Below are 14,715 nucleotides of genomic sequence, written 5' to 3' on the forward strand. Positions count from 1 at the left end.
AGGGGGGAGGGACAAAGAATAAAAGAGCTGTAGCGGTAGGGATTCAATAGTTAGGGGAATAGAGAGGCGTTTCTGCGGCCATTGACGTGACTCCAGGATGGTATGGTGCCTCCCTGGTGCCAGGGTCAAGGATGTCACAGAGCGGACGCAGGGCATTCTGGGGGGTGAACAGCTAGAGGTCATGGTCCATATCGGGACCAATGACCTAGGTAGAAAGAGAGAAGAGGTCCTGCAGGCAGAATTTAGGGAGCTAGGAGAAAATTAAAAGGATAGGACCTCAAAGGTAGTAATCTCCGGGTTACTACCGGTGCCACGTGCTAATGAGTACAAGAATCGAAGATTGGGAGGATGAACACGTGGCTGGAGAGTTGGTGCAGGAGGGAGGACTTTAAATTCCTGAGGCATTGGGACTACTTCTGGGGGAGATGGGACATGTACAAACCGGATGGGTTGCACCCTAACAGCGCCGGGACCAATATCCTCACAGGGAGTTTTGCTGGTGCTGTTGGGGAGAGTTTAAACTAGCTTGGCAGGGGGATGGGAACCTGAGAACAAATTCAATAGGGAAGGAAGTAAAGCTGAAATTGGAAAGCATGAATGCAGAAAGTGAATCTGTAAGACAGAGGAACAAGGGTTAGTAAGTAGTAATCAAGGAGGTCTTCCTGTGCTAAATAGTAAATACTTCAATGCAAGGAGTATAGCGAGTAAGGCGGATAAGCTGACGGCACAGGTAGACACTTGGGAATATGACATTATAACCATTACAGAGACATGGCTGATAGAGGGGGAGGTTTGGCAGCTTAACATTGCTGGTTACAGGATTTTAGACAAGACAGAGAGGGGGGTAAAAAGTGTGGGGGGGCGGGGGTGTCACGGTATTGATTAAAGAAACTAATACAGCTGTGAGGAACCATAAGAACATAAGAAATAGGAGCAGGAGTAGGCCATACGGCCCCTCGAGCCTGCTCCGCCATTTAATAAGATCATGGCTGATCCGATCATTGACTCAGCTCCACTTCCCTGCCCACTCCCCATAACCCCTTATTCCCTTATCGGTTAAGAAACTGTCTATTTCTGTCTTAAATTTATTCAATGTCCCAGCTTCCACAGCTCTCTGAGGCAGCGAATTCCACAGATTTACAACCCTCAGAGAGAAGAAATTCCTCCTCATTGCAGTTTTAAATGGCCGGCCCCTTATTCTAAGACCATGCCCCCTAGTTCTAGTCTCCCCCATCAGTGGAAACATCCTCTCTGCATCCACCTTGTCAAGCCCCCTCATAATCTTATACGTTTTGATAAGATCACCTCTCATTCTTCTGAATTCCACTGAGTAGAGGCCCAACCTACTCAACCTTTCCTCATCCCCGGAATCAACCTAGTGAACCTTCTCTGAACTGCGTATAAAAGTAGGCAAGTCTTCCTACAACTGTAGCATTGGTGAGACCACACCTGGAGTATTGAGAGGCGTGAGCTCGGGAGGTGAGCAGCGGGAGTTCGAGAGAGGCGGGAGTTCGGGCGGCGAGCGGCCTACAAGAGGCCCGTCAGTGAGCAGTGGGAGTTCGGGCGGCGTGCGGCCTACAAGAGGCCCGTCAGTGAGCAGCGGGAGTTCGGGCGGCGAGCGGCCTACAAGAGGCCCGTCAGTGAGCAGCGGGAGTTCGGGCGGCGTGCGGCCTACAAGAGGCCCGTCAGTGAGCAGCGGGAGTTCGGGCGGCGAGCGGCCTACAAGAGGCCCGTCAGTGAGCAGCGGGAGTTCGGGCGGCGAGCGGGGAGTCGGGAGGTCGGAGGGGCGAGCGGGGAGTCGGGAGGTCGGAGGGGAGTCGGGAGGTCGGAAGTCGGAGGTCAGCCGGTGCAGCTGCAGCAGGGAGGCAAAAAAGAAGTAGAAAGAAATCGAAAGGTGACATCACAGCAAAGGGGGTAAGTGATTGGTAAGTAGCTTTTCTTTTTTCTTTTCTTTATCAGTAAGTAACATTTAGCATTGTTGTTGCCAAATTAAGTTTATCTAGGGGTTAGTCATGGCAGGAGAGCTCGGGTACGTGTTATGCTCCTCCTGTACTATGTGGGAACTCAGGGACGCTTCCGGTGTGCGGAAAGTGTGTCCGGCTGCAGCTCGTGACAGACCGCACTGCGGCACTGGAGCTGCGGGTGGATTCACTCTGGAGCATGCACGATGCTGAGAATGATGTGAATAGCACGTTTAGCGAGCTGGTCTTACCGCAGGTAAAGGGTCCACAGCCAGATAGTAAATTGGTGACCAACAGGAAGAGCAGTGCAAGGAAGGTAGTGCAGGGGTCCCCTGCGGTCACCTCACTGCAAAACAGATACACCGCTTTGGGTACTGTTGAGGGGGATGACTCATCAGGGGAGGGCAGCAGCAGCCAAGTTCATGGCACCGTGGCTGGCTCTGCTGCACAGGAGGGCAGGAAAAAGAGTGGGAGAGCGATAGTGATAGGGGATTCAATTGTAAGGGGAATAGATAGACGTTTCTGCAGCCGCAACCGAGACTCCATGATGGTATGTTGCCTCCCTGGTGCAAGGGTCAAGGATGTCTCGGAGCGGGTGCAGGACATTCTGAAAAGTGAGGGTGAACAGCCAGTTGTCGTGGTGCACATTGGTACCAACGATATAGGTAAAAAACAGGATGAGGTCCTACAAGACGAATTTAGGGAGCTAGGAGCTAAATTAAAAAGTAGGACCTCAAAAATAGTGCGAGATAGAGTAGGAATCGCAGAATAGCTCAGATGAATACGTGGCTTGAGGAGTGGTGCAGAAGGGAGGGATTCGAATTCCTGGGACATTGGAACCGGTTCTGGGGGAGGTGAGACCAGTACAAACCGGACGGTCTGCACCTGGGCAGGACCGGAACCAATGTCCAAGGGGGAATGTTTGCTAGTGCTGTTCGAGAGGCGTTAAACTAATATGGCAGGAGGATGGGAACCAATGCAGGGAGACAGAGGGAAATAAAAAATGGAGGCAGAAGCAACAGATAGAAAGGAGAATAGTAAAAGTGGAGGGCAGAGAAACCCAAGGCAAAAAACAAAAAGGGCCACATTACAGCAAAATTCTAAAGGGGCAAAGTGTGTTAAAAAGACAAGCCTGAAGGCTCTGTGTCTCAATGCGAGGAGTATTCGGAATAAGGTGGACAAAATAACTGCGCAGATAGCAGTTAACGGATATGATGTAATTGGCATCACGGAGACATGGCTCCAGGGTGACCAAGGCTGGTAACTCAACATCCAGGGGTATTCAACATTTAGGAAGGATAGACAGAGAGGAAAAGGAGGCGGGGTGGCGTTGCTGGTTAAAGAGGAAATTAATGCAATAGTAAGGAGGGACATTAGCCTGGATGATGTGGAATCAGTATGGGTGGAACTGCAGAATACCAAAAGGCAGAAAACGCTAGTGGGAGTTGTGTACAGACCAACAAACATAGAAACATAGAAACATAGAAAATAGGTGCAGGAGCAGGCCATTCAGCCCTTCTAGCCTGCACCGCCATTCAATGAGTTCATGGCTGAACATGAAACTTTAGTACTCCCTTCCTGCTTTCTCACCATACCCCTTGATCCCCCTAGTAGTAAGGACTTCATCTAACTCCTTTTTGAATATATTTAGTGAATTGGCCTCAACTACTTTCTGTGGTAGAGAATTCCACAGGTTCACCACTCTCTGGGTGAAGAAGTTTCTCCTCATCTCGGTCCTAAATGGCTTACCCCTTATCCTTAGACTGTGACCCCTGGTTCTGGACTTCCCCAACATTGTGAACATTCTTCCTGCATCTAACCTGTCTAACCCCGTCAGAATTTTAAATGTTTCTATGAGGTCCCCTCTCATTCTTCTGAACTCCAGTTGATCCAGTCTCTCCTCATATGACAGACCAGCCGTCCCTGGAATTAGTCTGATGAACCTTCGCTGCACTTCCTCAATAGCAAGAACATCCTTCCTCAGATTAGGAGACCAAAACTGAACACAATATTCCAGGTGAGGCCTCACTAAGGCCCAGTACAACTGTAGTAAGACCTCCCTGCTCCTATACTTAAATCCTCTAGCTTTGAAGGCCAACATACCATTTGCCTTCTTCACCGCCTGCTGTACCTGCATGCCAACTTTCAATGACTGATGAACCATGACACCCAGGTCTCGTTGCACCTCCCCTTTTTCTAATCTGCCGCCATTCAGATAATATTCTGCCTTCGTGTTTTTGCCCCCAAAATGGATAACCTCACATTTATCCACATTATACTGCATCTGCCATGGCTACCCTCCACTCCATAGGAACTGATCCAGAGTCAATGGAATGTTGGAAAATGACTGTCAATGCATCCGCTATTTCCAAGGCCACCTCCTTAAGTACTCTGGGATGCAGTCCATCAGGCCCTGGGGATTTATCGGCCTTCAATCCCATCAATTTCCCCAACACAATTTCCCGACTAATAAAGATTTCCCTCAGTTCCTCCTCCATACTAGACCCTCTGACCCCTTTTATATCCGGAAGGTTGTTTGTGTCCTCCTCAGTGAATACCGAAGCAAAGTACTTGTTCAATTGGTCTGCCATTTTTTTGTTCCCCGTTATGACTTCCCCTGATTCTGACTGCAGGGGACCTACGTTTGTCTTGACTAACCTTTTTCTCTTTGCATACCTATAGAAACTTTTGCAATCCGCCTTAATGTTCCCTGCAAGCTTCTTCTCGTACTCCATTTTCCCTGCCCTAATCAAACCCTTTGTCCTCCTCTGCTGAGTTCTAAATTTCTCCCAGTCCCGGGTTCGCTGCTATTTCTGGCCAATTTGTATACCACTTCCTTGGCTTTAATACTATCCCTGATTTCCCTAGATAGCCACGGTTGAGCCACCTTCCCTTTTTTATTTTAGTAGTAGTAAGGTTGGGGACAGCATCAAACAAGAAATAAGGGATGTGTGCACTAAAGGTACAGCAGTTTTCATGGGTGACTTTAACCTACATATAGATTGGGCTAACCAAACTGGTAGCAATGCGGTGGAGGAGGATTTCCTGGAGTGTATTAGGGATGGTTTGCTGGACCAATATGTCGAGGAACCAACTAGAGGGCTGGCCATCCTAGACTGGATGATGTGTAATGAGAAGGGACTAATTAGCAATCTTGTTGTTCGAGGCCCCTTGGGGAAAAGTGACCATAATATGGTAGAATTCTTTATTAAGATGGAGAGTGACACAGTTAATTCGGAAAGTAGGTTCCTGAACTTAAAGAAAGGTAACTTCGACGGTATGAGATGTGAATTGGCTAGAATAGACTGGCAAATGATACTTAAAGAGTTGACGGTGGATAAGCAATGGCAAACATTTATAGATCACATGGATGAACTTCAGCAATTGTACATCCCTGTCTGGAGTAAAAATAAAACGGGGATGGTGGCTCAACCGTGGCTAACAAGGGAAATTAAGGATAGTGTTAAAACCAAGGAAGAGGCATATAAATTGGCCAGAAAAAGCAGCAAACCTGAGGACTGGGAGAAATTTAGAATTCAGCAGAGGAGAACAAAGGGTTTAATTAGGAAGGGGAAAATAGAGTACGAGAGGAAGCTTGCCGGAAACATAAAAACTGACTGCAAAAGCTTCTATAGATATGTGAAGAGAAAAAGATTAGTGAAGACAAACGTAGGTCCCTTGCAGTCGGATTCAGGTGAATTTATAATGGGGAACAAAGAAATGGCAGACCAATTGAACAAATACCTCGATTTTGTCTTCACGAAGGAAGACACAAATAACCTTCCAAATGTACTAGGGAACAGTGGGTCTAGTGAGAAGGAGGAACTGAAGGATATCCTTATTAGGCGGGAATTGTGTTCGGGAAATTGATGGGATTGAAGGCCGATAAATCCCCGGGGCTTGATAGTCTGCATCCCAGAGTACTTAAGGACGTGGCCCTAGAAATAGTGGATGCATTGGTAATCATTTTCCAACAGTCTATCGACTCTGGATCAGTTCCGATGGACTGGAGGATAGCTAATACAACACCACTTTTTTAAAAAGGAGGGAGAGAGAAAACGGGTCATTTTTGACCGGTTAGCCTGACATCATTAGTGGGGCAAATGTTGGAATCAATCATTAAGGATGAAATAGCAGCGCATTTGGAAAGCAGTGTCAGGATCGGTCCAAGTCAGCATGGATTTATGAAAGGGAAATCATGCTTGACAAACCTTCTGGAATTTTCTGAGGATGTAACTAGCGGAGTGGACAAGGGAGAACGAGTAAATGTGGTGTATTTGGACTTTCAAAAGGTTTTTGACAAGGTCCTGCACAAGAGATTGGTGTGCAAAATTAAAGCACATGGTATTGGGGGTAAAATACTAACGTGGATAGAGAACTGGTTGGCAGACAGGAAGCAGAGAGTCGGGATAAATGGGTCGTTTTCAGAATGGCAGGCAGTGACTAGTGGAGTGCCGCAGGGCTCAGTGCTGGGACCCCAGCTCTTTACAATATACATCAATGATTTAGATGAAGGAATTGAGTGTAATATCTCCAAGTTTGCAGATGACACTAAACTGGGTGGCAGTGTGAGCTGTGAGGAGGATGCTAAGAGGCTGCAGGGTGACTTGGACAGGTTAGGTGAGTGGGCAAATGCATGGCAGATGCAGTATAATGTGGATAAATGTGAGGTTATCCATTTTGGGGGCAAAAACACAAAGGCAGAATATTATCTGAATGGCGGCAGATTAGAAAAAGGGGAGGTGCAACGAGACCTGGGTGTCATGGTTCATCAGTCATTAAAAGTTGGCATGCAGGTACAGCAGGCGGTGAAGAAGGCAAATGGTATGTTGGCCTTCAAAGCTAGAGGATTTAAGTATAGGAGCAGGGAGGTCTTACTACAGTTGTACTGGGCCTTAGTGAGGCCTCACCTGGAATATTGTGTACAGTTTTGGTCTCCTAATCTGAGGAAGGATGTTCTTGCTATTGAGGAAGTGCAGCGAAGGTTCACCAGATTAATTCCAGGGACGGCTGGTCTGTCATATGAGGAGAGACTGGATCAACTGGAGTTCAGAAGAATGAGAGGGGACCTCATAGAAACATTTAAAATTCTGACGGGGTTAGACAGGTTAGATGCAGGAAGAATGTTCCCAATGTTGGGGAAGTCCAGAACCAGGGGTCACAGTCTAAGGATAAGGGGTAAGCCATTTAGGACCGAGATGCGGAGGAACTTCTTCACCCAGAGAGTGGTGAACCTGTGGAATTCTCTACCACAGAAAGTAGTTGAGGCCAATTCACTAAATATATTCAAAAAGGAGTTAGATGAGGTCCTTACTACTCGGGGGATCAAGGTGTATGGCGAGAAAGCAGGAATGGGGTACTGAAGTTGAATGTTCAGCCATGAACTCATTGAATGGTGGTGCAGGCTAGAAGGGCCGAATGGCCTACTCCTGCACCTATTTTCTATGTTTCTATGTTTCTATGTTTATTCACTGGAGTTTAGAAGGATGAGAGGGGATCTCATAGAAACATATAAGATTCTGACGGGACTGGATAGTTTAGATGCGGGAAGAATATTCCCGATGTTGGGGAAGTCCAAAACCAGGGGATACAGTATTAGGATAAGGGGTAGACCATTTCGGACTGAGATGAGGAGAAACCTCTTCACTCAGAGAGTTGTTAACCTGTGGAATTCCCTGCCACAGAGAGTTGTTGATGCCAATTCATTGGATATATTCAAGAGGGAGTTAGATATGGTCCTTAAGGATAAAGGGATCAAGGGGTATGTAGAGAAAGCAGGAAAGGGGTACTGTGGGAGTGATCAGCCATGATCTTATTGAATTACGGTGCAGGCTCGAAGGGCCGAATGGCCGACTCCTGCATCTATTTTCTATGTTTCTATGCCTCCAAAGCAAGTATATCCTTTCGTAAATATGGAAACCAAAACTGCACGCAGTATTCCAGGTGTGAACTCACCAATACCCTGTATAACTGTAGCAAGACTTCCCTGCTTTTATACTCCATCCCCTTTGCAATAAAAGCCAAGATACCATTGGCCTTCCTGATCACTTGCTGTACCTGCATACTGTCCTTTTGTGTTTCATGCACAAGTACCCCCAGGTCCCGCTGTACTGCAGCACTTTGCAATCTTTTTCCATTTAAATAATAACTTGCTCTTTGATTTTTTTTCTGCCAAAGTGCATGACCTCATACTTTCCAACATTATACTCCATCTGCCAAATTTTTGCCCACTCACTTAGCCTTTGTCCTTTTGCAGAGTTTTTGTGTCCTCCTCACACATTGCTTTTCCTCTCATCTTTGTAGTGTCAGCAAACTTGGCTACGTTACACTCAGTCCCTTCTTCCAAGTCGCTAATATAGATTGTAAATAGTTGGGGTCCCAGCACTGATCCCTGTGACACCACACTAGTTACTGGTTGCCAACCAGAGAATGAACCATTTATCCCGACTCTGTTCTCTGTTAGTTAACCAATCCTCTATCCATGCTAATATATTACCCCCAACCCCATGAACTTTTATCTTGTGCAGTAACCTTTTATGTGGCACCTTGTCAAATGCCTTCTGCAAGTCCAAATACACCACATCCACTGGTTCCCCTTTATCCACCCTGTTCGTTACATCCTCAAAGAACTCCAGCAAATTTGTCAAACATGACTTCCCCTTCATAAATCCATGCTGACTCTGCCTGACCGAATTTTGCTTTTCCAAATGTCCTGCTACTGCTTCTTTAATAATGGACTCCAACATTTTCCCAACCACAGATGTTAGGCTAACTGGTCTATAGTTTCCTGCTTTTTGTCTGCCTCCTTTTTTAAATAGGGGCGTTACATTTGCAGTTTTCTAATCTGCTGGGACCTTCCAAGAATCCAGGGAATTTTGGTAAATTACAACCAATATGTTAGAGGAATCATCAAATGAGGCCATCTGGTTCGAACTGAAAAATAAAAAATGGTGATCACGCTGCTAGGTGTGTATTCATGCTCTCTCTTAGCATTCCTAATATCCTTTTTAATTTCACCTCTGAACTTTCTATATTCCTCCTGAGATTCTACCGTGTGTTGCCGTCGGTATAGGACATATGCTTCCCTATTTTTCTTTATCTTCCCCTGGGTGTGACTGTCTGTGACAGAGACTGTAATTCCCATATTGGACTGTTCAGTCACCTAAGAACTCACTTTTAGAGTGGAAGCAAGTCTTCCTCAATTTCGAGGGATTGCTATGATGATGGGTGTGTGTTATAGACCCTCAAATAGTGGGAGTGAGATAGAGGAGCAAATATGTCGGCAAAATTTTGTGAAGTCCAAAAACATAGGACAGTAATAGTAGGGGATTTCAACTATCCAAATATTGACTGGGACAAATATAGTGTGAATGGTATAGAGGGTGCGGAATTCCTAAAATGCATTCAAGAGAACTTTTATAGTCAGTATGTAACATCATCATCATAGGCAGTCCCTCGAATAGAGGATGACTTGCTTCCACGTCAAAAAGTTCACGTGTTTCACTGAAGGACCTAAAATTCCAGGTCCGAACTACATGTTGAAGGGTGGAAGATGCCTGTGGGTGGATTTTTTTAACGTGGGGTGACCGTTGCACACCAGCCACCACACGGGCTTGACAGAGCGAGGTCTTGGTCCAGTAGCAAGGATTAACCAAGACGACTGGAGACCAGCTCTGCTGCATGGACCCAGTGCGCACACATATCGCGGTGTGGGCTGGGCCTGTGCTGACCCTGGGCCCTTGCCTCTTCTGAGCCCCGAACTCGCGCCTCTCCTGGGCCCCGATCACATCCCTCTCCAGTCTCTCGCCGCTCCTTCGCCCTGACCTCGCCGCTCCTGATGTCCCTGCTCACGCTCCAATCACTGACCTGGATCTGTTGATGCCCCTTTTCACTGCCGTTGCTCTCCTGCTCCAGCACGTGTTGCTCCCTGGAGTGGTACCCCGCCACACTGCTCCTTCCACTCCCTGGCCCAACACGGGAGGGAGCAGTTCAGGATTTAGTTTTGGGGAATGAAGCTGGGCAGGTGGAAGGGGTATTAGTGGGAGAACACTTGGGTGCCAGTGACCATAATTCAGTCAGATTCAAGGTAGTTATGGATAAAGACAAGGATAGACCAGGAATAAAAGTTCCAAATTGGGGAAAGGCTAACTTTATTAAGTTGAGAAGTGATTTGCCACAGTGGATTGGAAATAGCTACTTGTAGGTAAATCAGTGTCGGAACAGTGGGAGGCATTCAAGGAGGAGATCCGGAGGGCTCAGGCCAAACATGTGTCCTTAAAGAAAAAGGGTGGGAATAACAATTCTAGAGCCCCCTGGATGTCTAGGATCTTACAGGGGAGATTAAGAAAAAAATGGAAGCGTATGTCATATACTGACGGCTAAATACTCTGAAGGAATATCGAAAGTTCAGAGGTGAAATTAAAAAGAACATAAGAACATAAGAATTAGGAACAGGAGTAGGCCATCTAGCCCCTCGAGCAGCTCCGCCATTCAACAAGATCATGGCTGATCTGGCCGTGGACTCAGCTCCACTTACCCGCCCGCTCCCCGTAACCCTTAAAAGGATATTAGGGATGCTGAGAGTATGAAAAAATTTTGGCAAGGAAAATCCAAATTGTTCTATAAATATATTAAGAGCAAGAGGATAATTAATGACAGAGTGGGGCCTAGTGGAGACCTTGAGGATAATGCGTGTGTGGAGGCGGAAAATGTGGGTCTGGTTCTCAATGAATACTTTTCGTCTGTTTTCACAAAGAAAGGGGGCAAGGCAGACACTGCTATTGAGGGGGAGTGTGAAATTCTGGACGAAATAAACATAGTGAGAGAGGAGGTATCAGGGGGTTTAGCAGCTTTGAAAGTGCTAAGTAGGGTAGCCAATGTAACCCCACTTTTTAAAAAAGGAGGGAGAGAGAAAACAGGGAAGTATAGACCGGTCAGCCTGACATCGGTAGTGGGTAAAATGACGGAATCAATTATTAAGGATGTCATAGCAGCGCATTTGGAAAGAGGTGACATGATAGGTCCAAGTCAGCATGGATTTGTGAAAGGGAAATCATGCTTGACAAATCTTCTGGAATTTTTTGAGGATGTTTCCAGTAGAGTGGACAAGGGAGAACCAGTTGATGTGGTATATTTGGACTTTCAGAAGGCTTTCGACAAGGTCCCACACAAGAGATTAATGTGCAAAGTTAAAGCACATGGGATTGGGGGTAGTGTGCTGACGTGGATTGAGAACTGGTTGTCAGACAGGAAGCAAAGAGTAGGAGTAAATAGGTCGTTTTCAGAATGGCAGGCAGTGACTAGTGGGGTACCGCAAGGTTCTGTGCTGGGGCCCCAGCTGTTTACACTGTACATTAATGATTTAGACGAGGGGATTAAATGTAGTATCTCCAAATTTGCGGATGACACTAAGTTGGGTAGCAGTGTGAGCTGCGAGGAGGATGCTATGAGGCTGCAGGGTGACATGGATAGGTTAGGTGAGTGGGCAAATGCATGGCAGATGAAGTATAATGTGGATAAATGTGAGGTTATCCACTTTGGTGGTAAAAACAGAGAGACAGACTATTATCTGAATGGTGACAGATTAGGAAAAGGGGAGGTGCAATGAGACCTGGGTGTCATGGTACATCAGTCATTGAAGGTTGGCATGCAGGTACAGCAGGCGGTTAAGAAAGCAAATGGCATGTTGGCCTTCATAGCGAGGGGATTTGAGTACAGGGGCAGGGAGGTGTTGCTACAGTTATACAGGGCCTTGGTGAGGCCACACCTGGAGTATTGTGTACAGTTTTGGTCTCCTAACTTGAGGAAGGACATTCTTGCTATTGAGGGAGTGCAGCGAAGGTTCACCAGACTGATTCCCGGGATGGCGGGACTGACCTATCAAGAAAGACTGGATCAACTGGGCTTGTATTCACTGGAGTTCAGAAGAATGAGAGGGGAACCTCACAGAAACGTTTAAAATTCTGATGGGTTCAGACAGGTTAGATGCAGGAAGAATGTTCCCAATGTTGGGGAAGTCCAGAACCAGGGGTCACAGTCTGAGGATAAGGGGTAAGCCATTTAGGACCGAGATGAGGAGAAACTTCTTCACCCAGAGAGTGGTGAACCTGTGGAATTCTCTACCACAGAAAGTTGTTGAGGCCAATTCACTAAATATATTCAAAAAGGAGTTAGATGTAGTCCTTACTACTAGGGAGATCAAGGGGTATGGCGAGAAAGCAGGAATGGGGTACTGAAGTTGCATGTTCAGCCATGAACTCATTGAATGGTGGTGCAGGCTCGAAGGGCCGAATGGCCTACTCCTGCACCTATTTTCTATGTTTCTATGTTTCTATGTACGTCCCCAGGCTGTGAGCGAAGCAAAAGAGAAAATACCATCATTTTCCAGTCCTCGTTGGGTCTGGGCACGGTGCCGGAGGATTGGAGGACTGCTAATGTAGTACCCTTGTTTAAGAAGGGAGAAAGGGATAGGCCAAGTAATTACAGGCCTGTCAGCCTAACCTCAGTGGTGGGAAAATTGTTGGAAAAAATTCTTAAGGACAGGATAAATCTGCATTGAGAAAAGCAAGGATTAATCAGAGACAGTCAGCACGGACTTGTTAAGGGAAGGTCGTGTTTGGCTAACCTGATTGAATTTTTTGAGGAGGTAACCAGGTCGATGAGGGTAGTGCGTACGATGTAGTGTTTCTGGACTTTAGCAAGGCTTTTGATAAGGTCCCACATGGTAGACTGGTCACGAAGGTTAAAGTCCATGGGATCCAGGGTAAAAGTGGCAGTTGGATCCAAAATTGGCTTAGAGGTAGGAAGCAAAGGGTAATGATTGATGGATGTTTTTGTGACTGGAAGGATGTGTCCAGTAGGGTTCTGAAGGGCTCAGTACTGGGTCCCTTGCTTTTTGTGGTATATATCAATGATCTACACTTGAATGTATGATTAAGAAGTTTGCAGATGACACTAAAATTGGCTGTGTGGTTGATAATGAAGAGGAAAGTCATGGGCTGCAGGAGGATATCAATCTACTGGTCAGGTGGGCAGAGCAGTGGCAAATGGAATTTAATTCAGAGAAGTGTGAGGTGATGCACTTGGGGAGGGCTAATAAGGAAAGGGTATATACATTAAGCGGTGGGCCACTTAATAGTGTAGATGAACAAAAGGACCTTGGAGTGCTTGTCCACAGATCCCTAAAAGTAGCAGGCCAGGTGGATAAGGTGGTTAAGAAGGCATACGGGATACTTGCCTTTATTGGCCGAGGCATAGAATACAAGAGCAAGGAGGTTATGCTTAAATCGTATAATACACTGGTTAGGCCACAGCTGGAGTACTGCGCGCAGTTCTGATGGTATTATAGGAAGGACGTGATTGCACTAGAGAGGGTGCAGAAGAGATTTACTAGGATGCTGCCTGGAATGCAGAATCTTAGCTATGAGGACAGATTGGATAGGCTGGGTTCGTTCTCCTTGGAACAGAGGCGGCTGAGGAAAGAGCTCATCGGGGTGTATAAAATTTTGAGGGGCCTGGATATAGTGGATAATAAGTGCCGATTGCCCTTAGTGGAGGGGTCAATTACGAGGGGGCATAGATTTAAGGTGATTGGTGGAAGGTTGAGAGGGGGTTTGAGGGGAGGCTTCTTCACCCAGATGGTTGCGGGGGGTCTGGGACTCGCTGCCTGGAAAGGTGGTAGAGGCAGAAACCCTCACCAGTTAAAAGGTGCTTGGATGGGCACTTGAAGTGTCGTAACCTGCAGGGTTACACACCTGGAGCTGGTAAGTGTGATAACCTCTTGTTGGCTGACGCAGATACGATGGTAAGTACTTCAGGGAATTTACTATGGCCAGAGTGATCGGGACCAGTTTCGATCATCTGGATGGGTTGGAGATGAATTTTCCCAGATTTTTTTCCTCCATTGGCCTGGGTTTTTCTATTTTTTTGCCTCTCCCAAGAGATCACATGGCTCCGGTTACGATGGAGTGTAATGTTGCGGTGCAAGGGGTATCACAGTTGTGTGGGGCCGACTGGTTGGGTTGGGAGCTCTTTACCTTTCCGCCATTGTTCATAGGTTTATATGTAACCTTTAGGGCTGCTGACCGAGGGCCGTGTGGCTCTTTGTCGGCCGGGGCAGACACGTTGGGCCGGAATGGCCTCCTTCTGCACTGTAAATGAATTTCTAAGATGGGAGAAGCAATAATGGGAGGGGGTTTGATAGTTGGAGGAGCAGACAGACATTGCTGCAGTCAGAGACGTGACTCCCGGGTGGTTTGTTGCCATGGTGCCAGGTTTAAGGATGTCACTGAGCGGCTGCAGAACACACAGGGAGGAAGGTGAACAGCCAGAGATCATGGTCCATGTTGGTACCAATGACGTATGTCGGAAGAGGGATGAGATCTTGCAGGCAGATTTTAGGGAGCTGGGAGATTAAAAAGCAGGATCTCAACGGTAGTAATCTCTGGATTATTCCATGTGCCACGCAAGAGCTAGTACAGAAATGGGAGGACAGAGCAGATGAATGCGTGCAGAAGGGAGGGCTTGAGATTCCTGAGGAATTGGGGCTGGCTCTGGGGGAGGTGGGACCTGTACAGGCCGGACAGCTTGTACCTCAACAGAGCCGAAGCGAATATCCTCAAGCGGGGGGGGTATGGTTACTGGTGCTTTTTAGACTATGCTGGCAGGGGGATGGGCACCAGGATTAGGCATTAGAAAGGAGAAACAAAGGATTGGGAGAGATGGATTGCACTAAAGCAAGTAATAGTGAGGTATT

This window comes from Pristiophorus japonicus, chromosome 1, assembly GCF_044704955.1.
Source record: "Pristiophorus japonicus isolate sPriJap1 chromosome 1, sPriJap1.hap1, whole genome shotgun sequence".
Classification (NCBI taxonomy): Eukaryota; Metazoa; Chordata; class Chondrichthyes; family Pristiophoridae; genus Pristiophorus; species Pristiophorus japonicus.